Source organism: Hyperolius riggenbachi, chromosome 5, assembly GCF_040937935.1.
Source record: "Hyperolius riggenbachi isolate aHypRig1 chromosome 5, aHypRig1.pri, whole genome shotgun sequence".
In the NCBI taxonomy this organism is placed as follows: domain Eukaryota; kingdom Metazoa; phylum Chordata; class Amphibia; order Anura; family Hyperoliidae; genus Hyperolius; species Hyperolius riggenbachi.
This window is the reverse complement of record NC_090650.1, coordinates 304567357-304590519: the sequence shown is the minus strand read 5'-3', so window position 1 is coordinate 304590519 and position 23163 is coordinate 304567357. Positions and strand designations below refer to the sequence as shown.

The window sequence follows — 23163 nt, the reverse complement described above, 5'->3', positions numbered from 1 at the left end:
ACCAAAGTGTGCCCCTCCATCACACACTGATTGCTATTAGACTAAGTGGCGCCACAGGGCCCACAACCTCCCCAACACTTTAATATCTAGTTATCTGGCTTATTGCACACAGTAGTACAGCGCTAGCGATCAGTCTAAGTGACAGGGTGGGGCGCGCTACATACAGTTACCAGTCCAGTGAAAAGTATATTCCCAATTGTAGCTTGCGCTCGTTCCGTGTAGCCAAGGGTCAGCTTGCTCCTACAATATCCCTCCTGGACACGGATACACCTCAAAGATTAAAATAAACACAAGGCAGATAATAGTGCAGACTGTTTAACAAGGATGCAGGCACCCATCCGGTGCGGAGTGTACTGCACTTACACGCTATTATGTGAGGATGAGGGGGCGGGGACCACCACCAGTAACCTACCACAGGCTCACCCCTCCGTCCCACTCTCCACCCTGCTCACCGTAAGCAGCTATATGGAACCAGGCGGAAGTGTTTATGCCAAATGCCCAGGTCCTCTTATTCACACAGCGTGTAGCCCCTTGTTATCCGTCTCCTTATAGCCTCAGGGTAAACATAAACATATGGCCCATGTGTAAAACCGTAACAAATTTAATAACATCTAAAATCAATATGCGTACATCAAAGTTTCTGATTCAAAGCACATCACAAGCATGTTACCGATCTCCCAACCAGGGCCACGGCGTAGCTCGTGCAGAGTGTATCCCTCTGTATCCGGCGTCTTCCGCATTCGTTGTCCTCCCTGCTCGCTCAAAGCCACGCCCTACCGGTTTCGTCACAGTTGTGACTCATCAGGGGCTGAATGAGCATGCGTTGGAGGAACCGAGTATTATACCCACACCCTTGTACTGGCGGAAGTCCGTATCCGGAACTAAGTCCACATACAATTCCGCCCCACGTAGAAAAAAGGCTTCACGCTGGCTTGCTGCCATTCACACCACATCATAGCGCAAGCCAGTGTGCGTGACCCGTCGCCAAAGGTCCACCTCCCCCCTCAGTATCCACTCCTATGCCGCCCAAGTATCCCATAGCAACCGCTGTGAAAACACCTCCCCAACGCGGGTCCACGGCGCATTGCCCTAAATTACCGGTTCCAGCCGCATCCTACAACTGGATGGGCGATCGGCTTACATCAATTAAAACCTACGGTCCATTGCCACTCCATTACACCAATGCTATCCTACCTCTAACAAAGTTACACTACTAATGGTGATTTTTTCTTCCCAACCATAACATTAGTGTTAATCAGTACCACATTTTAAGTGCTTTTGTATCCTATGTATAATCGCATCATAGCTCGAATATCACTATTATTAATGGGACTACATAATGTATAACCACCATCATACTATGGGGTTGAAGATAAATTTCCACCCAGCCCATATATACACAAGAGAACCCATCTGTCTAAGGCCAATGTCATAATTCCCATATTTCCTTACTATTCATCGATTGGCCTAATACAACCCATCACTCCTCCCACATAACATAGTTTATTACATATGGTCAGTTGTACTGCTCGACATTCTCCTATGTACATAGTCTGGAAATCCATTATATTCATAAACAGTATGTCATTAAACCCCCCCCCCCTCACATCATCACCCCACAGGGGAACCTTCCTGCCAGGGAGAATTTAGGAAAAATTTCACCCTCTCTTGTGATCACATTCCGCTCTCTAGCCTCTGTATACAAGGATTCTTAGTCATTTGTAAGGAAGCAGTTTATGTCTAGTTCAACATTTAACCCCTCAGGGTGCATAGTGTTCAATGTATAAATCCATTTAGTTTCAATTTGACAAAGTTTACGTAGTTTGTGACACCCTCTCCAGCCCGGTTGTATTTTCTCAATTGCACATGCCCTTAATGACCTCGGATTACAACCATGTGCCATTTTAAAGTGTCTGGGCACACTATGGTTTTCGTGCCCTTTTGAGATTTTATATATGTGTTCCCCTACCCTTTCCTGTAGGGTTCGGGTAGTTCTTCCCACGTACTTATACCCGCAGCTGCACCATAGCAGGTACACCACGTGATTGCTCCTACATGTAATTAATTGTTCAATTTTGTATTCTTTTACCTCATCCTTGGCCTTGAATGTATTTGTTTTGGCCATAACTCCCATCTTGCAGGCTTTGCAGTCCCTGCAAGGGAAAAAACCTTTCATCCCCCTATTTAGGATTTCTTTATCATTGGGGGGTCCACACAGCTCGGGACTAATTTATCCCTTAAATTTGGTGCCCTGCGGTAAATAAATTTTGGACGTTCAGGTAAGACTCGTTTGAGATGCGTGTCACTCATTAATAATGGCCAGTGCCTCTTAATAATTTTTTCCACAGCCCTATGTTGTTTTGAAAAATCACTAATAAATGCCAATTGGAAGTTTCCTTCCATTTCTCCTGAGACTTTGTTTCCCAGTATCAATTGTCTATCCATTTCACCTATCACCTTTGTCATATCACATATAGTATCTTCCCTATATCCTTTTTCGATGAACTTCCTACCTAGGATTAAAGCCTGTTGTTGGTAATCGGCTACAGACGTACAATTCCGTCTTACCCGGGTGAGTTGACCTTTTGGCACTCCCTTGATCCAATTAGGATGATGACAACTAGAGGTGGGGATAAAGCCATTACGGTCAGTTTTCTTGAAAAAACACTTCATCGAGAGTTTGTTATTGATCTTTGTAATATCCAGATCCAAGAAATGTATATTGACAGGGTCTACTTCCAGAGTTAGTTGGATGTTAGGGGCTATCTGATTTATTTCTTGCATGAACACCTCCAGGGTCTCAGTGTCCCCCCGCCACAGGAACACCAAGTCATCTATATATCGCCTCCAGAGAGTAATATTCCTGCCTCCCCTCTCAATAGCCTTCTCCTCCCACAGTGCCATATAGATATTTGCCAAGGAAGGTGCATAAGATGCCCCCATCGCACATCCATATCTCTGGTTATAGAATGCTCCTCCATACCAGAAATAGTTGTGCGTTAGTGTGAACCGTAAAATTTCTGCCAAGAATGATATCTGTTTTTCTGGTAAACTGCCATATGTAATAAACTATGTTATGTGGGAGGAGTGATGGGTTGTATTAGGCCAATCGATGAATAGTAAGGAAATATGGGAATTATGACATTGGCCTTAGACAGATGGGTTCTCTTGTGTATATATGGGCTGGGTGGAAATTTATCTTCAACCCCATAGTATGATGGTGGTTATACATTATGTAGTCCCATTAATAATAGTGATATTCGAGCTATGATGCGATTATACATAGGATACAAAAGCACTTAAAATGTGGTACTGATTAACACTAATGTTATGGTTGGGAAGAAAAAATCACCATTAGTAGTGTAACTTTGTTAGAGGTAGGATAGCATTGGTGTAATGGAGTGGCAATGGACCGTAGGTTTTAATTGATGTAAGCCGATCGCCCATCCAGTTGTAGGATGCGGCTGGAACCGGTAATTTAGGGCAATGCGCCGTGGACCCGCGTTGGGGAGGCGTTTTCACAGCGGTTGCTATGGGATACTTGGGCGGCATAGGAGTGGATACTGAGGGGGGAGGTGGACCTTTGGCGACGGGTCACGCACACTGGCTTGCGCTATGATGTGGTGTGAATGGCAGCAAGCCAGCGTGAAGCCTTTTTTCTACGTGGGGCGGAACTGTATGTGGACTTAGTTCCGGATACGGACTTCCGCCAGTACAAGGGTGTGGGTATAATACTCGGTTCCTCCAACGCATGCTCATTCAGCCCCTGATGAGTCACAACTGTGACGAAACCGGTAGGGCGTGGCTTTGAGCGAGCAGGGAGGACAACGAATGCGGAAGACGCCGGATACAGAGGGATACACTCTGCACGAGCTACGCCGTGGCCCTGGTTGGGAGATCGGTAACATGCTTGTGATGTGCTTTGAATCAGAAACTTTGATGTACGCATATTGATTTTAGATGTTATTAAATTTGTTACGGTTTTACACATGGGCCATATGTTTATGTTTACCCTGAGGCTATAAGGAGACGGATAACAAGGGGCTACACGCTGTGTGAATAAGAGGACCTGGGCATTTGGCATAAACACTTCCGCCTGGTTCCATATAGCTGCTTACGGTGAGCAGGGTGGAGAGTGGGACGGAGGGGTGAGCCTGTGGTAGGTTACTGGTGGTGGTCCCCGCCCCCTCATCCTCACATAATAGCGTGTAAGTGCAGTACACGCCGCACCGGATGGGTGCCTGCATCCTTGTTAAACAGTCTGCACTATTATCTGCCTTGTGTTTATTTTAATCTTTGAGGTGTATCCGTGTCCAGGAGGGATATTGTAGGAGCAAGCTGACCCTTGGCTACACGGAACGAGCGCAAGCTACAATTGGGAATATACTTTTCACTGGACTGGTAACTGTATGTAGCGCGCCCCACCCTGTCACTTAGACTGATCGCTAGCGCTGTACTACTGTGTGCAATATTTTTTGGATTTTACCTAGAAACAGCAGCTTGTAATGGATCTGTTTGAAAGAAGAAAGCATAGAGGAGTGAACTTGGACTTGATTTTTGGGGATGATGGAGGGGAGGGGGGGAGAGGGGGGGGATGGACCAGGATTTGAAAACATTGCATACTACTATGATTAAGGAACAGCAAACCTGGTGGGACATTGCCACTCTAAGTAAATATGAGAAAAAGGGCATAGTGCCAAAAAAACTAAGGTGGGATGTTACACCGAACGATGGGGAAGGAGGGTGAGGAAAATGATGAGGAATGGGAACAATTTTTTGAAAGGAATGGGAATCTGCTAGTCAAATTATACATAAAAAGGAAAAATAAAAGATTGGAGCGACTAGGGGGTGAAATAGAGGAACTGAGAACTAAACTTGAACCATACAAAGAATTCGAGGAATACAAAAAAAGATTAGAAAGGATACAGGAATCACTTAATAAGAATGAAAAAGAGATTATAGCAGATAAACAGAAACAGTATGCGAGAGATATGGAGGAATATAAAACTAAAACGGCGTATAAATGGCAAAAGAAAGTAATAACAGGAGGGGAAAAAACAGAGAATCAGGAAATGCAAAACCAGGAAGGAGGAAAGGTGACTACTATACAAAAAACCCCTATAGCTCATAAACCAGAGCCCAGACAAATGGTGACCTACAACCGTGGACATGGAAATGGTGTGAGAGGCCAAAACCACCCCCCAAGAGGATATAATGGGAGGGGGCATCCTGGTCCATCGGATAGAGGCTATTGGCGGCAAGACCGTGGAGGCTACACGCCACAAGCACAAAATATGGACCGCTATGGCATACCAGTGTATAATAGATACGAAAACTTAGGTGCACAGGGTGATGGAGAGGAACACTATTTTTTGGGCAGGGGCCAATACCACCACCCATACAGAGAGAGGGGCTATCAAACAGAGACATACGAGTCCCCAAGAGGTTCAAGAAAAAGAGGAATAGAAGGGGGTGTAGGGGAGGGAGAAAACAACAAGAAAAGAAGGGAATAAGTAAGGAAGGTATATTTAATTTAAGCGGAAAAGAATTGGATGACAAAGAAGTTAATCTGCTCAGTAAGGGCCTCAAGTTTGCACCGCCAAATGACATCAATAAGTTCAATCAATTCGTTGATGTACATAAATTTATACGTAAGATTAACTTGAAACGTTATTTTCTTGATAAAGAGGGCCCTAATACGAGAGCAAATGCAATAACCACTTATAAACACTCAAATATGAGAAACAATTCAACATTTAACCCCCAATCAAACTGTAGGGCGATCGAAGTATTTAGAGATATTGTTAACAAAGAAATTAGGGAAATCCCAATTAGAAGGCATATGGGAATTAAGGAACAGATGAGGAGCTTGCTGGATGAAAAAGAGCTGGTTGTCAGACCAGCGGACAAAGGGGGGGGGGGGGGGGAGTGGTGGTTCTTAACAAGACGCAATACTTTGGGGAACTGGACAGATTAGTCCAGGATGAAAACACCTATAAAAAACTGCCTAATGATCCAACACTTAAATATAAAAACGAATTGATACAAATTTTAAGGCAGGGGCTAAATGAGGGGATACTAACAGATAATGAATTTTGTCATTTGGTACCCACCGCCCCCAGAATCCCAGTGATTTACCAAACCCCCAAGATCCACAAAAGTTTGGTGGACCCACCAGGCCGTCCCATTATAAGTGGGATTGGATCGATTAATCACCGGGTAGGACAATACCTGGATTTTTTCTTACAGCCGATAGTTGATAAGCTTCCGAGAATACTGCGAGATACTAAACATGCTATACAGATCCTAGAGAATATGGAGGTTGGCGATGACACAATGTTGGCAACGGCCGACGTGTCGTCGCTCTATACTAATATACCGCATGAAGAGGGTATAGCGGCGGTTGTAGAAACCTTAACCAATGATGGCAGTTTACCAGAAAAGCAGATATCATTCTTGGCAGAAATTTTACGGTTCACACTAACGCACAACTATTTCTGGTATGGAGGAGCATTCTATAACCAGAGATATGGATGTGCGATGGGGGCATCTTATGCACCTTCCTTGGCAAATATCTATATGGCACTGTGGGAGGAGAAGGCTATTGAGAGGGGAGGCAGGAATATTACTCTCTGGAGGCGATATATAGATGACTTGGTGTTCCTGTGGCGGGGGGACACTGAGACCCTGGAGGTGTTCATGCAAGAAATAAATCAGATAGCCCCTAACATCCAACTAACTCTGGAAGTAGACCCTGTCAATATACATTTCTTGGATCTGGATATTACAAAGATCAATAACAAACTCTCGATGAAGTGTTTTTTCAAGAAAACTGACCGTAATGGCTTTATCCCCACCTCTAGTTGTCATCATCCTAATTGGATCAAGGGAGTGCCAAAAGGTCAACTCACCCGGGTAAGACGGAATTGTACGTCTGTAGCCGATTACCAACAACAGGCTTTAATCCTAGGTAGGAAGTTCATCGAAAAAGGATATAGGGAAGATACTATATGTGATATGACAAAGGTGATAGGTGAAATGGATAGACAATTGATACTGGGAAACAAAGTCTCAGGAGAAATGGAAGGAAACTTCCAATTGGCATTTATTAGTGATTTTTCAAAACAACATAGGGCTGTGGAAAAAATTATTAAGAGGCACTGGCCATTATTAATGAGTGACACGCATCTCAAACATGTCTTACCTGAACGTCCAAAATTTATTTACCGCAGGGCACCAAATTTAAGGGATAAATTAGTCCCGAGCTGTGTGGACCCCCCCAATGATAAAGAAATCCTAAATAGGGGGATGAAAGGTTTTTTCCCTTGCAGGGACTGCAAAGCCTGCAAGATGGGAGTTATGGCCAAAACAAATACATTCAAGGCCAAGGATGAGGTAAAAGAATACAAAATTGAACAATTAATTACATGTAGGAGCAATCACGTGGTGTACCTGCTATGGTGCAGCTGCGGGTATAAGTACGTGGGAAGAACTACCCGAACCCTACAGGAAAGGGTAGGGGAACACATATATAAAATCTCAAAAGGGCACGAAAACCATAGTGTGCCCAGACACTTTAAAATGGCACATGGTTGTAATCCGAGGTCATTAAGGGCATGTGCAATTGAGAAAATACAACCGGGCTGGAGAGGGTGTCACAAACTACGTAAACTTTGTCAAACTGAAACTAAATGGATTTATACATTGAACACTATGCACCCTGAGGGGTTAAATGTTGAACTAGACATAAACTGCTTCCTTACAAATGACTAAGAATCCTTGTATACAGAGGCTAGAGAGCGGAATGTGATCACAAGAGAGGGTGAAATTTTTCCTAAATTCTCCCTGGCAGGAAGGTTCCCCTGTGGGGTGATGATGTGAGGGGGGGGGGGGGGGGGGTTTAATGACATACTGTTTATGAATATAATGGATTTCCAGACTATGTACATAGGAGAATGTCGAGCAGTACAACTGACCATATGTAATAAACTATGTTATGTGGGAGGAGTGATGGGTTGTATTAGGCCAATCGATGAATAGTAAGGAAATATGGGAATTATGACATTGGCCTTAGACAGATGGGTTCTCTTGTGTATATATGGGCTGGGTGGAAATTTATCTTCAACCCCATAGTATGATGGTGGTTATACATTATGTAGTCCCATTAATAATAGTGATATTCGAGCTATGATGCGATTATACATAGGATACAAAAGCACTTAAAATGTGGTACTGATTAACACTAATGTTATGGTTGGGAAGAAAAAATCACCATTAGTAGTGTAACTTTGTTAGAGGTAGGATAGCATTGGTGTAATGGAGTGGCAATGGACCGTAGGTTTTAATTGATGTAAGCCGATCGCCCATCCAGTTGTAGGATGCGGCTGGAACCGGTAATTTAGGGCAATGCGCCGTGGACCCGCGTTGGGGAGGCGTTTTCACAGCGGTTGCTATGGGATACTTGGGCGGCATAGGAGTGGATACTGAGGGGGGAGGTGGACCTTTGGCGACGGGTCACGCACACTGGCTTGCGCTATGATGTGGTGTGAATGGCAGCAAGCCAGCGTGAAGCCTTTTTTCTACGTGGGGCGGAACTGTATGTGGACTTAGTTCCGGATACGGACTTCCGCCAGTACAAGGGTGTGGGTATAATACTCGGTTCCTCCAACGCATGCTCATTCAGCCCCTGATGAGTCACAACTGTGACGAAACCGGTAGGGCGTGGCTTTGAGCGAGCAGGGAGGACAACGAATGCGGAAGACGCCGGATACAGAGGGATACACTCTGCACGAGCTACGCCGTGGCCCTGGTTGGGAGATCGGTAACATGCTTGTGATGTGCTTTGAATCAGAAACTTTGATGTACGCATATTGATTTTAGATGTTATTAAATTTGTTACGGTTTTACACATGGGCCATATGTTTATGTTTACCCTGAGGCTATAAGGAGACGGATAACAAGGGGCTACACGCTGTGTGAATAAGAGGACCTGGGCATTTGGCATAAACACTTCCGCCTGGTTCTATATAGCTGCTTACGGTGAGCAGGGTGGAGAGTGGGACGGAGGGGTGAGCCTGTGGTAGGTTACTGGTGGTGGTCCCCGCCCCCTCATCCTCACATAATAGCGTGTAAGTGCAGTACACTCCGCACCGGATGGGTGCCTGCATCCTTGTTAAACAGTCTGCACTATTATCTGCCTTGTGTTTATTTTAATCTTTGAGGTGTATCCGTGTCCAGGAGGGATATTGTAGGAGCAAGCTGACCCTTGGCTACACGGAACGAGCGCAAGCTACAATTGGGAATGTAGTTATCTGGCTTGCAGTCACTGCCATGTATCCCCTTTTCTTATTTCTCTTTGCTTCAAACACAATTAGGAATGCCAGCTGAATGAATTCTGCGCCCCCTCCTACACTGCGCCCTGAGGCTGGAGCCTCTCCAGCCTATGCCTCGGCCCTGGGTGTGTGTGTGTGTGTGGGGTGGGGGGCGGCGGCAGCTCCACAGATCGTGAATCAGTTTCGTAGTGAAATCGATTCAAAATCTGTTTGCAGTGTAGGCAGCCAATAGATCCCTCCTTGATCAGATTCGATCACAGAGGTATCTATCTGCTGGTTGATCTGGTCGGCCAGTGTATGGCAGCCTTTAAGGAGGCAAACTTTTGTTCTACTCACAAGCCCATCACTGCTTACAAGAACAGAAACCTAGTGTGATGGTGAAGTGATCATACTGAGAATGGTATACTTGGCAACTGAATCACACAAGGGTCAGCACTACTTTGTTGCGGTATTCCATCGAACAGATACCCAAATATTTGTTTCACTACAACGCGCCTAATAAAGCTGAAGTCCGTTGGCGCTTTCCTTGCACGCCCATAGTGCATTGTGACTCCTAAGGTGCCGCCCATCACGTCTGTCTGGGAATATTGAAGTTTGCTGGAAGCTCCTCCTCTTGCAGCTGAGTGATCGGCGTGTGACGCGGGCTGGAATTTCGTACTGTGGAGCCGTCCTTCCGCTCCTCCTCCTCTTCCTCCAGCTGACTATTAGCGAGCGTCAGATACGGGACGGAGTGTGTGTTGAGCTCTCCGGTGTCCCGCCTCTATGCTGGAAGCCGGCGGCACGAGGCAGGTACCCGCGAGGCTCGGTGTGTGGGGTAGGCCAGGGGGCGGCCGCTGTTCTGAGTAATAATAACTCCCCTGTCTGCAGATGGGATAGGAGGGGGGAGTGTCTCCCCACCGAGTGAACAGTTGTTGCTTTATGTAGCCCAGCTGCCAAAGAGCCTGGCTATTTACTTCTGGTATTGTGTTGTTTTTTCTGCTTGGGAACAGTTGCAGAATATGTTTGAAGTACATTTAATACCATAATGTTTGTTGTGTATGTGCTTCCTAGGGAACGTCCTGAAACTACACTTCCGTTTGAAATTTGTCGTAATTACAGATGAGTGCCTAAAAGTCATTTTGCTATTTAAAGCACCTGACTTATGCCTACCCCTACTTGAATCATGTGATGGTAGTGTAACTTTTCTTTTTGTGAAATGGTGGTAGTCATGTGACTGCAATTGAAATCCCTGCAATACAGTGATGGGTATGATCTAGTATAGAGACCCTGAGGACCTGCTGTCCAAACTGCCCACCCAGCTATGCCTCCCTTGTCCCTTACCTTCATAGGAGTGGTACTGAATGGCCGCTTGGACTCATCACCTCCTCCATCCGGATTGGGAGGAATGATTCGTGTCAGCACAACATGTTCTTGAGCCACCCACTAAGGTTTGGGGCTCACCACTTACGAATTCGGAAACCTCTCAGGATTTCTGAATTGTCAAGTATCTCAATTTCTGGAGCAATCATTAATTTGCTCCTCAGTTATTGAATGTGATCGCTCCAACTATCAGGGGCAAATCCAGGATTTTCAAGGGGGGGGGGGGGGGGGGGGGGGATTCCTGATAGGTCTCTCTTGGCAAGCTGCACACTACTCTGCATGCGTTTGCCCACAAAATCCACATGATGCACAGCATTTCTCCACAAAATACACACAATGTGCAGTGTTTCCCTACAAAATACACATGATGCAGTAGTGTTTGGCCAAAATATATATAATGTGGCAGTGATTAAGTAGCCAGATAACCCCCCCTTTATTATGGATAACGAAATTACCACACCCCTCTTTAGTATAGGTGACCAGATGACCCCCATTTATCACACAGGTAGCCAGATGAGCCCCCCCCCCAGTTAGGATAGGTAACCACATGATCCCCATTTAAAGTATATAGCCAAATGACTCCCTGTTCAGTACATTTCCCCCTTGTATTTCGCCAGATCCCCCTTGTATATAAAGCCAGTGTATATAGACAGATCCCCTGTGTATATATAGCCAGAGATCCCCCTGTATATAGCCATATACCCATTGTTTGTAGCCAGATGCCTCCCCCTGCATATAGCGAGTGTATATAGCCAGATCCCCCTGCTTACAGCCAGTGTGTATAGCTAGATCACCCTGCATATTGCCAGTGTGTATAGCTAGATCACCCTGCATATTGCCAGTGTGTATAGCCAGATCACCCTGCATATTGCCAGTGTGTATAGCCAGATCCCCCTGCAACATTGCCAGTGTGTATAGCCAGATCCCCCCTGCATATTGCCAGTGACTATAGCCAGATCCCCCCTGCATATAGCCAGTGAATATAGCCAGATCCCCCCTGCATATAGCCAGTGAATATAGCCAGATCCCCCCCTGCATATAGCCAGTGAATATAGCCAGATCCCCCCCTGCATATAGCCAGTGAATATAGCCAGATCCCCCCTGCATATAGCCAGTGAATATAGCCAGATCCCCCCTGCATATAGCCAGTGAATATAGCCAGATCCCCCCTGCATATAGCCAGTGTATATAGCCAGATCCCCCCCTGCATATAGCCAGTGTATATAGCCAGATCCCCCCCTGCATATAGCCAGTGTATATAGCCAGATCCCCCCCTGCATATAGCCAGTGTATATAGCCAGATCCCCCCCCTGCATATAGCCAGTGTATATAGCCAGATCCCCCCCCCCCTGCATATAGCCAGTGTATATAGCCAGATCCCCCCCTGCATATAGCCAGTGTATATAGCCAGATCCCCCCCTGCATATAGCCAGTGTATATAGCCAGATCCCCCTGCATATAGCCAGTGTATATAGCCAGATCCCCCTGCATATAGCCAGTGTATATAGCCAGATCCCCCTGCATATAGCCAGTGTATATAGCCAGATCCCCCTGCATATAGCCAGCGTATATAGCCAGATCCCCCTGCATATAGCCAGTGTATATAGCCAGATCCCCCTGCATATAGCCAGTGTATATAGCCAGATCCCCCTGCATATAGCCAGATCCCCCTGCATATAGCCAGTGTATATAGCCAGATCCCCCTGCATATAGCCAGTGTATATAGCCAGATCCCCCTGCATATAGCCAGTGTATATAGCCAGATCCCCCTGCATATAGCCAGTGTATATAGCCAGATCCCCCTGCATATAGCCAGTGTATATAGCCAGATCCCCCTGCATATAGCCAGTGTATATAGCCAGACCCCCCTGCATATAGCCAGTGTATATAGCCAGATCCCCCTGCATATAGCCAGTGTATATAGCCAGATCCCCCTTGTGTATATATAGCCTGATGAACCCCCCTCTCTCCCTCTCACATATGGTGGATCATCGAATGGCTGGCTGGCCTGGCTTCCAAAAATCCCCCTCGCCCTGCCTCTAAGTGAGCCCTGGCTGCACTTGCCTTATCCAGACTCCAGCTCATCCAGTAGCACTACTTCTCCCTCCATGGACGCATACTCTGATGTCCAATGGCCTTCAGGGGGAGGAGCGCGGCCGCTGCGGCTGGATGGCGTGGTGACGTCACGTTAGAGCCAGGATGAAAGGTAGCCGAATAGCCATGGAGACCTGGGACGCCATCACCGCCGCTGAGAAAGGTAATGTATCTCTGCACAGCTCCCCTAGTACCCCAGATCTCATACCGCCAGTCAGAGAGACCCTCCCCCAGGGGCGTAACTAGAAATCACTGGGTCCCCCTGCGAAAATGAGGATGGGGCCCTCCCCATAGGCACCAAATAATCGTAATGGGGCAGCGTTTCACTATAAAATAATCCTAATGCAGCAATGTTTCACTATAAAATAATCCTAATGCAGCAATGTTTCACTATAAAATAATCCTAATGCAGCAATGTTTCACTATAAAATAATCCTAATGCTGCAATGTTTCACTATAAAATAATCCTAATGCAGCAATGTTTCACTATAAAATAATCCTAATGCAGCAATGTTTCACTATAAAATAATCCTAATGCAGCAATGTTTCACTATAAAATAATCCAAATGCAGCAATGTTTCACTATCAAATAATCCAAATGCAGCAATGTTTCACTAGAAAATACTAATGCAGCAATGTTTCACTAGAAAATAATCCTAATGCAGCAATGTTTCACTAGAAAATAATCCTAATGCAGCAATGTTTCACCAGAAATGAATCGTAAATTGGGCATGTCACTAGAAATGAATCGTAAAATGGGCAGCATTTCACCAGAAAATAATCGTAATGTGGGCAACAGTCATCAGAAAATAATCGTAATGTGGGCAGCAGCCAGCAGTCATCAGAAAATAATTGTAATGTGGGCAGCAGGCACCAGAAAATAAAAATGCACCTGTGAAAAAAAACAACAAATCACTCACCTGACAGAAGTCTCCTCCTCTGCCGGCATCTGGCACACAGCTCCTCGACGATCCTCCAGCAGCACATCTCCCGTGCTGACAGGCAGAGTGCAGGGCTATGACAAGATGGCTCCCGAAGCCCTGTACTGGAGACACAAATAGTCTCCAGTGCAGGGCTTCGGCAGCCATCTTGCCGTAGCCCTGCTCTGCCTCCCGGGAGAGTGCGGGGCTGCAGGGAAGAAGTTCTACACCTGGCTGGGGGGGTCCTGCAATCGGGAGGGCGTCAGCGCTCCCCCCCCCCCCCCCACACACACACAGCTGGCGCGCCCCCCTGCGGCCGGAGGGTGTTGTATCCCCGGCGCACATACATGAGCAGGCGCCAGCTGTGCTATAACATCCGTGGCTGCCGCTGCTCAGATTCAAGAGGCACTTCCGGTCTCGGTGCGAGGGGGTGGTTCCAGACACCCGGAACACCCCCTTCCGTGCGCCAGTGACTGTTACATACAGAATCACTATCAAAAGGTTCCACTTTAACAATGATTTTCAGATCGATGATCAGAAAGCTCTGTAGTGTGGCTCCAGTTTATTCACACTGTGTGGTGTCTTCAGTAATGATGCATTGTACAGGATCTGTATGAAAACTTGAAAGTCAACAGGCTTTCACATTCACGGTACGGTGACGCTGTCCTGAGCATTGTCGTTTGATGCTTCTGGGAACATTTTTTTTTAAATACAGGTCATTAGGGTCCTTTCACACTTACATGCGCTGCTGTCAGTTATGACGCACTGCACGTTGTGTGCGACAGAAAGTGTTCCTGTTCAATGCAGAGATATTTCTCCGACCCAGCCAGCATGGGTATGTGTAAAAATACACCCCCAAACACATTATACTTCTCCTGAGTATGGCGATACCACATGTGTGACTCTTTTGCAGCCTAGGTGCTCTAAGGGGCCCAACGTTTTATGAGTACCTTTAGGATTTCACAGGTCATTTTGAGGCATTTGATTTCCAGACTACCAGGGCTGTGGAGTCGGGCAATTTTGGGTGCCTGGAGTCGGGGAAAAAATGCTCCGACTCCTAATAAATTTGTAACTGTAATTAAAATAGAAAATATGATAAAATGTTCTATTTCTCAGATAATAGTCATTAAAAATAATGTATATATACAGTAATAGCTGTGCTTAGTCCACAAAAATGAAATAAACCAATCAAAATTAGTTACTTGTGCTGCTTCAATGAAGCAGTCCCCGTATTTTTAAGGTCAGATATACCGTATTTTTCGCCGTATAAGACGCTCCGGCATATAAGACGCACCCAGATTTAGAGGGCAAAAATCAGGAAAAAAAGAAAAAACTAAACCTAGGTGTGTCTATGATGCAGGGGTGTCTTAAGGACTTTTTACCTCCCCCTTTCCAGTTACATTACATACTATTACACCACATATGGGGACAGTGTTATGTGCTGTGTCCCCCTGTGCCTGCTGTGTCCCCCTGTGCTGTGTCCCCCTGTGCCTGCTGTGTCCCCCCTGTTCTGCCTGCTGTGTCCCCCTGTTCTGCCTGCTGTGTCCCCCTGTTCTGCCTGCTGTGTCCCCCTGTTCTGCCTGCTGTGTCCCCTGTGCCAGTGTCCCCCGTCCCCCTGTTGTGGCAGTGTCCCCCTGTTGTGGCAGTGTCCCCCTGTTGTGGCAGTGTCCCCTATTGTGCCAGTGTCCCCCTATTGTGGCAGTGTCCCCCTGTTGTGGCAGTGTCCCCCTGTTGTGGCAGTGTCCCCTGTGGTAGCGTCCCCTGTGCCTGTGGCCCCGTTATTCGTGTGTCCTCCAGTGCCGGTGTCCCCCTGTGCAGGTACACATACATTACCTGCTCCTGCCGCCGCGCTCCTGGCTCCCCGATCCTCTTCTTCCATCTACCGCTGCCCGCTGCTGTCCCCGCCGAACATCGCTGGCCGGTCTTAGCCGCATGGATACGCTATCAGCACACCACGTGCCAGGGTCACGCATGCCGCCTTACAACGCTGGCCGGTCCTAATTATCCGCGCAGGGATACGCTATCAGCGTGCGCCGGGTCACACATGCGTATGCGTGACCCCGGCGCACGTGGTGTGCTGATAGTGTATCCCTGCGCGGCTAATTAGGACCGGCCAGCGTTCGGCGGCATGCGTGACCCCGGCACGTGGTGTGCTGATAGCATATCCCTGCGGCTAATTAAGACCGGCCAGCGATGTTCGGCGGGGGCAGCAGCGGGCAGCGGTAGATGGAAGAAGAGGATCGGGGAGCCAGGATTGGAGCCAGGAACGCGGCGGCAGGAGCAGGTAATGTATATAGTGCTTCCCTGCGCACTTCTGCATCCCGAAATCCGTACCTTCGCCGCATAAGACGCACCCACTTTTCCCCCAACATTTTGGGGAAGAAAAAGTGCGTCTTATACGGCGAAAAATACGGTACATATCTGATTGTGACTGTATATACAGTGGAGGAAATAATTATTTGACCCCTCACTGATTTTGTAAGTTTGTCCAATGACAAAGAAATGAAAAGTCTCAGAACAGTATCATTTCAATGGTAGGTTTATTTTAACAGTGGCAGATAGCACATAAAAAAGAAAAATCGAAAAAATAACCTTAAATAAAAAATAGCAACTGATTTGCATTTCATTGAGTGAAATAAGTTTTTGAACCCTCTAACAATAAAAGACTTAATACTTAGTGGAAAAACCCTTGTTTGCAAGCACAGAGGTCAAACGTTTCTTGTAATTGATGACCAAGTTTGCACACATTTTAGGAGGAATGTTGGTCCACTCCTCTTTGCAGATCATCTCTAAATCCCTAAGGCTTCGAGGCTGTCTCTGTGCAACTCTGAGCTTGAGCTCCCTCCATAGGTTTTCTATTGGATTAAGGTCCGGAGACTGACTAAGCCACTCCATGACCTTAATGTGCTTCTTCTTGAGCCACTCCTTTGTTGCCTTTGCTGTATGTTTTGGGTCATTGTCGTGCTGGAACACCCATCCACGACCCATTTTCAGTTTCCTGGCAGAGGGAAGGAGGTCGTCGTTGAGGATTTCACGATACATGGCTCCGTCCATTTTCCCGTTAATGCGATTAAGTTGTCCTGTGCCCTTAGCAGAAAAACACCCCCAAAGCAAAATGTTTCCACCCCCATGCTTGACGGTGGGGACGGTGTTTTGGGGGTCATAGGCAGCATTTTTCTTCCTCCAAACACAGCGAGTTGAGTTAATGCCAAAGAGCTCTATTTTGGTCTCAGCAGACCACAGCACCTTCTCCCAGTCACTCACAGAATCATTCAGGTGTTCATTGGCAAACTTCAGACGGGCCTGCACATGTGCCTTCTTGAGCAGGGGGACCTTGCGAACCCTGCAGGATTTTAATCCATTGCGGTGTAATGTGTTTCCAATGGTTTTCTTGGTAACTGTGGTACATGCTAATTTGAGGTCATTCACTAACTGCTCCCGTGTAGTTCTAGGATGCTTCTCAGAACCATTGACACCCCACGAGGTGAGATCTTGCGTGGAGCCCCAGAGCGAGGTCGATTGATGGTCATTTTGTGCTGCTTCCATTTTCGAACAATCGCACCAACAGTTGTCACCTTCTCTCCCAGCTTCTTGCTAATGGTTTTGTAGCCCATTCCAGCCTTGTGCAGGTCTACAATTTTGTCTCTGACATCCTTGGACAGCTCTTTGGTCTTTCCCATGTTGGAGAGTTTGGAGTCTGCTTGATTGATTGATTCTGTGGACAGGTGTCTTTTATACAGGTGACTAGTTAAAACAGGTGTCCTTAATGAGGGTGACTAATTAATTGAGTAGAAGTGTCTAACCACTCTGTGGGAGCCAGAACTCTTAATGGTTGGTAGGGGTTCAAAAACTTATTTCACTCAATGAAATGCAAATCAGTTGCTATCTTTTATTTAAGGTTATTTTTTCGATTTTCCTTTTGTTGTGCTATCTGCCACTGTTAAAATAAACCTACCATTGAAATGATACTGTTCTGAGACTTTTCATTTCTTTGTCATTGGACAAACTTACAAAATCAGTGAGGGGTCAAATAATTATTTCCTCCACTGTATGATGTGTACACAGGAATCTCTTATATATATACTAAATAACATCTATGCTGTAAGAATAAAGCCTGATGTGTAGCTGTGTCACTAATAGAGATGGTCAACGAGATGGAAATAATTCTGCATTGATGCTGATTTATGCAAATGTATGCACTCCCTTTGCTGATGAAATCAAATAATTTGATATGTTGTTTAAATTTGGTTTGGTGACTACAAATTAAAGGGTACCCGAGACGGATGAAAAGTAAAGTTTTATACATACCTGGGGCTTCCTCCAGCCGCCTTCAGGATAATCAGTCCCTCGTTGTCCTCCTCAACCACCCGGATCTTCTGCTATGAGTCCTGGTAATTCAGCCAGTCAGCGCTGTCCGGCCGCATGCCGCTCCCACAGCCAGGAACATTCTGCACCTGCGCAATAGTGCTGCACAGGTGTAGTATGTTACTGGCGGCGGAGTGTGTGCATGCGCACTACGCCCGACTGGCTCAAGTACCTGGACTTATAGCAGAAGATCCAGGTGGTTGAGGAGGACAACGAGGGACTGATTATCCTGAAGGCGGCTGGAGGAAGCCCCAGGTATGTATAAAACTTTAATTTCATCTGTCTCAGGTTTACTTTGTTACACAGTAGTACTATACTCTACATATGCACTCCCCACAGAGCTGCAGGGAATCCACTGAGAATGCTGTGCACATTGAATACAGAGGTGTTGTCTGTTTACAATCTCCTCATTCCCCTGCAGAGTACCTGCACATCATTCTTACATGTACCCACACTTACATTGCCTAGGGCCTGATAGATGTTCTTTGTTCCGGTTTGTACCTTTTACAAGTACTCTTACCAAGGACTAGTTTTAGTCTAAAGGGAATAAATATAGTAGTCTACATATCCTTCTCACTTCAGTCGTCTTGTAAAATTCCTAAGCGTTGGCAGTTGAGACGAATTTCATGTTACATACTTTTAATCAACAAAATTGTAATATGCAAATTAGAGGAGTCGAGGAGTCGGAGGAATCCTAAACTGAGAAGTCGGAGTCGGTGGATTTTTGGACCGACTCCACAGCCCTGCAGACTACTCCTCACGGCTTAGGTCCCCTAAAATGCCAGGGCAGTTTAGGAACCCCACAAGTGACCCCATTTTAGAAAGACAACACCCCAAGATATTCTGTTAGGAGTATGGTGAATTCATAGATTTTTTTTTTTATTTTTTTTGTCACAAGTTAGCGGAAATTGATTTGATTTTTTTTTTTTTTTTTTACACACAATTGTCCATTTACAGAGATATTTCTCCCACCCAGCATGGGTATGTGTAAAAATACACCCCAAAACACATTATACTACTTCTCCTGAGTATGGCGATACCACGTGACACTTTTTTGCAGCCTAGGTGCGCTAAGGGGCCCAACGTCCTATTCACAGGTCATTTTGAGGCATTTGGTTTCTAGACTACTCTTCATGGTTTAGGGCCCCTAAAATGCCAGGGCAGTATAGGAACCCCACAAGTGACCCCATTTTAGAAAGAAGACACCTCTAGGTATTCTGTTAGGTGTATGATGAGTTCATAGAAGATTTTATTTTTTGTCAAGTTAGCGGAAATTGATTGAAAAAAACAAACAAAAAAAACCCACCAATTTCCGCTAACTTTTGACAAAAAATAAAATCTTCTATGAACTCATCATACACCTAACAGAATACCTTGGGGTGTCTTTTTTTCTAAAATGGGGTCACTTGTGGGGTTCCTATACTGCCCTGGCATTTTAGGGGCTCAAAACCGCGAGGAGTAGTCTGGAATCTAAATGCTTCAAAATGACCAGGGGTAAAAGCATCTGCAAATTTTGATAACAGGTGGTCTATGAGGGGCCGAATTTTGTGGAACCGGTCATAAGCAGGGTGGCCTCTTAGATGACAGGTTGTACTATTGGCACTGAAGTGCAGGAAGCGCAGGATGTAGGATGTTCTCAAATCTTGACCTGGACATGGCAGCAGAGAACATGGGCATGTGATGTATTGGGTGCGTAGACCAATATGACCGCAATACATTCTTTTTTGACTAGACCCTTGTTAAGGAGAAGGCCCCAAAAAATGTTCCATTTGGAAACTTGGAGTGGTTTCCACCGAAAAGGCTGGGCATAGTAGCTTCTTGGATTGGTGGTTGCGTATTGTGTGGCATAACGGTTGGTCTCAGCCACAATTAAGTCGTAGAGACCAGCAGTGATCAGAAAAAAAAATTCTGTCACTGCGGTGGGGTGGGTGAGGGTTTGGCCGGGTGATCAGAAGCCCGCAGGGGGCAGATTAGGGCCTGATCTGATGGATAGGAGTGCTAGGGGGTGACAGGTGGTGATTGATGGGTGTCTCGGTATGATTAGAGGGGAGAATAGATGCAAGCAATGCACTGGCGAGGTGATCAGGGGGGTCTGAGGGTGTGTGCGGGTGATTGGTTGCCCGCAAGGGTCAGATGAGGGTCTGATCTGATGGGTAGCAGTGACGGGGTGATGGGATTTTAGGGGTGAGAACAGATGTAAATAATGCACTGGAGAGGTGATCGGGGGGGGGGGGGGGGGTCTGAGGGTGTGGGTGGGTGTTTGTGTGTCTGCAAGGGGCAGATTAGAGTCTGATCTGATGGGTAGCAGTGACAGGTGGTGACGGGGTGATTGATATGTGATCAGGGTGTGATTAGAGGGGAGAATAGATGCAAGCAATGCACTGGCGAGGTTATCAGGGGGGGGTCTGAGGGCGATCTGAGGGTGTGGGCGGGTAGTTGGGTGCCCGCAAGGGGCCGATGAGGGTCTGATCTGATGGGTAGCAGTGACAGGGGGTGATGGGTGATTAAAGGGTAAACCGGATGTATCACCACTTGAGAGGTGATCTGAGGGTGTGGGCGGGTGATCAGCAGGTTAGGATCTGATGGATGGCAGTGACAGGGGGTGATTGACAGGTGATCAGTGGGTGATTACGGGGGAGAATAGATGTATACAGTACACGGGGGGGGGGGGGGGGGGGTCTGGGGAGGATCTGAGGGTGTGTGTGTGTGTGTGTGTGTGTGGGGGGGGTGATCAGGAGCCCCCAGGGGGCAGTTTAGGACCTAATCTAAAACAGCATTGACAGTGACAGAGTGACAGAGGGTGATTGGGTGATTAGGGGGGTGATTGGGTGCAAAAAGGGGTCTGAGGGGGGCTGTGGGCAATCAGGGGGAAGGGGGGGCAGAATCAGTATGCTGGTGTGTTTACTAGGGGGGCTGCCTCCTGCTCTGATGGTCCCTCGATCACTGGGACCACCAGGGTAGGAGGCAGCCTGTATAATACTTTGTATACATTTCAAAGTGTATTATACACTTTGTTTGCTGCAGATCGGGGGTTAACAACCCGCTGGCGCTGCTAAATAGCTGTTGGGTTGACATCGCGGGTGGGCGGAGCCTAATGCCGGCGGATGCGTGCGCATCCATGGCTAATTAGTCTCCCAGGAGCCGCCGCTGATTGGTGTTCCGCGTTCCTGGGGGTGCCACTTTGCCGATGCCCATAGGTAGTGGGCGGTCGGCAAGTGGTTAAAGTGTACCAGAGCTGAGGGGGGGGGGGAAGTTTTATACATACCTGGTGCTTCCTCCATCTCCATGTGCTCGGCTCGCTCCCACGCCGCCGTCCTCAGTCTTCTCCGTCTTCTGTACTGGGTCCCGTAAATTCCTCCAGTGGGGCCAGTCTGCACAAGAGAAGTGCGCCCTTTACGTGTCTCTCCGGCAGCTGGAGATGCACGTAAATAGCGCACTTCACTTGAGTCAGACTGGCCACGATGAAGAAGACTGAGGACGGCGGCGTGGGAGCGATCTGAACACATGGAGCTGGAGGAAGCCTCAGGTATGTATAAATTTCCCCCCCCCCCTCCCCCCTCCGCTCTGGTTTCCTTTAGGGCTGGTTCAGATGGACGCTTGCGGAGCGTTTACCGCAAGCGTTCGGAACGTCGCGGTAAACGCTCCCATTCAAGTGAATGGGAGCGTTTACACCGAGCTTTTGCGCGCGTTTGCACGATCGTGGCGTTCGGGTCCCGATTTTCACGAGCGTTTGAGCTGCCCCTGGAAGCAACATGTGACTTCCAGGGGGCGGCCAACCGCGACGGCTAATGTCCCCCTAGGGGAACAAAAAACGCGACCGCATCGGAACGCGACGCGAAGGCTACTGAAAGCCTGACCGCGCAGCCGCCGCAATGCCCTCAAACGCGACGCCACGCAGACGTCCGTCTGAACCAGCCCTTAAAGGAAACCCAAGGTGAGAGGGATATGGAGGCTGCCATATTTATTTCCTTTTAAATATTAGTTGCCTGGCTGTCCTGCTTATACCGTGTCTCTAATACTTGTAGCCGTAGACCCTGAACAAGCATGCAGCATATCAGGTACTCTGACTTTACTGGTTTAGTCATGTGCTTGTTTTAGGGTTTTGACTCAGACACTACTTATGCCAAAAGATCAACAAGGCTGCCAGGCAACTGGCATTGCTTACAAGGAAATAAATGTCAGCCTTTATATCCCTCTCACCTTGGGTTCCCTTTAAGGGAGTCCTGGCCCTGGAATGGTGTGATGGGGATGCCTCTGGAGGATCTAGAGGTAGGCGTGAGCATCACAGTTCAGATTCCACATTTTGAGCCTTTAAAGTGTACCAGAGATGTTCAGTGGTAAAGATTTGATACTTAACCTCCTGGTCGTGGTCGTTGGGCACGCCGGAGGATTTGCAGCTGACAGTCCCCCAGTATAATTTTTTGCGATCTGATAGTTCTAATACCTTCAGCTAGCACTAGGCTAGCTAGCAGTGGTTGCCAGCATCCTTAGATTACTTTTGATCCCCCCCGATCACCGCTAAATACGTTACCCAGCCTATATCCAAAGATCACGGCAGCCTCTCCGAACAGCTCCGTTCTTCTCTATGGGGAGGATCGAACATGACGACATGATGTCGGCGATGTCATGCGTAGACCCGATCCTCCCCATAGAGAGGACCGGAGATGTGCAGGGAGGCTGGATCCAGGGGGGTAACGTTTTTAGGGGGGGGTCAAAAGTAATCTAAGGATGCCAGGCACCACTGCTAGCTAGCCTAGTGCTAGCTGAAGCTATTACAACTATCAAATCGCAAAAAATTATACTGGGGGACTCCTGGGGACAGCCGGTGGTATGCCCGACACAGTGTCGGGCGTACCGCTGAGGAGGTTAATCGGGGCTTCCTGCAGCCTCATACGCTTGTCTGAGTCCTTCGGCATCCTCCTTTGGTCTGCTGATCAGCCCTGGTAACAGGCTCAGTCAGGTCCAGTCTGGGTCTTCTGCGCATGCGCAGACCTCCTGTGCACATCCACATTGTGACAATGGTGGAGAGAAGTTAATGTAGACAAGTAGCATTTGCTGCTATACATTGGCCTTTGTGGGAATTTGATAGCTTT

At 47.2% G+C, this 23163-nt stretch overlaps 1 protein-coding gene across 1 annotated transcript in view; it reads left to right on the top strand.

Moving 5' to 3' along the window:
- The first annotated feature begins 9954 nt into the window (after nt 1-9954).
- CEP192 (centrosomal protein 192) overlaps nt 9955-23163 on the top strand; it is a 206933-nt gene continuing 193724 nt past the window's right edge. Inside the window, 1 exon segment of the mRNA XM_068237131.1 lies at nt 9955-10117. The gene's annotated coding sequence lies outside the window, so the exon portion shown is untranslated.